The sequence below is a fragment of the Myotis davidii genome, unplaced genomic scaffold (assembly GCF_000327345.1).
Source record: "Myotis davidii unplaced genomic scaffold, ASM32734v1 scaffold1137, whole genome shotgun sequence".
Lineage (NCBI taxonomy): Eukaryota > Metazoa > Chordata > Mammalia > Chiroptera > Vespertilionidae > Myotis > Myotis davidii.
In genome coordinates, this window is record NW_006288443.1 from 176586 (window position 1) to 177967 (window position 1382).

At 47.6% G+C, this 1382-nt stretch overlaps 1 pseudogene; it reads left to right on the plus strand.

Annotated features, from left to right (window-relative positions):
- The first annotated feature begins 766 nt into the window (after positions 1–766).
- LOC107182579 lies at positions 767–1056 on the plus strand (annotated as a pseudogene).
- Positions 1057–1382: the final 326 nt, after the last annotated feature.

The window sequence follows — 1382 nt, forward strand, 5'->3', positions numbered from 1 at the left end:
TAAGCCAAATGAGTCTGCCAGTATGAAAAGCCCTTGTAACAGTGAGGAACTGTAATCCACCCCACCACTCTTTTTGACTTTTTTATGTAAATTCTGACCCTAACATGTAGCTTTTAGATAAACAGCATCCTATATAATAAAAGCCCAGAGACCAAAACGGCGGAACAACCAGAACAACCAGAGACCAGAATGACCGCAGCCCCTCACCCCAGCCAACCCCGCCCCCAAGCAGGGACCCCCACCCCAATCTGGGGCCCCCATCAGGGCAGGCTTGCAAGCCCCCACCGGTGCACCAGGCCTCTATCCTATATAATAAAAGGGTAATATGCAAATTGACCCTGACAGCAGAATGACCAGAACGACCACTGGATCAGTCACTGTGAGGTACACTGACCACCGCTTAGTTCCTTTCCCCAGCTGGCAGTCTCCAATCACCTGATGGTGAACAGGGAACTGGGGTGGGTGGCAGCAGGGGCCGAGGCCAGCTGTGGGCAGCTGGGGAAGATAGCCCTGATTGCAGGCCAGGCCTAAGGACCATACCCACGCACGATTTCATACGCTGGGCCTCTAGTGTTTATATAAGAATCCTAGGAACTGTTCACCTGACCTGGCAGACTTAGGACAGAGGGCTTTGCTCACAGATAACCACTCACTTTGTCATCGCTGCTAATCTCATTTGCAGTCATTGTTCCGTGCTCCCTGCTCCTCTGTGCCTGCTACTCCCACCTCTGTGCCCACTGCTCAGTGATAAGTGCTATCGGAATGATGTGTGAGGGGGTGCTCCGCCACCCAGCCTGCCACAGCCAAGGTCCAGGCCATCGCCGACAAGATGAATTTCCAGCTGGAGGAGAAGGAAAACAAGAAGTACCTCATTTTCAAGGCCACAGAGTTTAAGAGCCAGTTCGTCACGGAGACTAACTACTTTATAAAGGTTCAAGTTGAAATGATGACTTTGTACACATTCAAGTGTTTTAAATTCTCCCACATGAAAACAAAACTTCAGCCTTGCATGCTTATCAGGCCAAGACCTAACATGATGAGCTGACCTATTTCTAGTTTCAGATTTTGAATTGAACCTTCATCCATGTGTTTCTCCGTCACGTGTTCACGTGTGGGAGTCATAAAAGAAGGATGTCTCTATACTGTGCCACTTTCAATGGAGGGGCTATTCTACACCAATCTGGTGCCTCTGTTTCTGATTTTAATAGCATGATTTTCCTCCCAATCAATGAGCTTAACTAAATTGCTTTCAAAGAGGGCTTAGGTGATCTCTAAATACATATATTTTTAAGTCTGCAAAAAAAGAAAAAGAACCCTAGTAACTAACTTCAAAGGGTACAGACTCTGACCTTCAATCATCCCAGTTCCAGGAGATTTGCTGA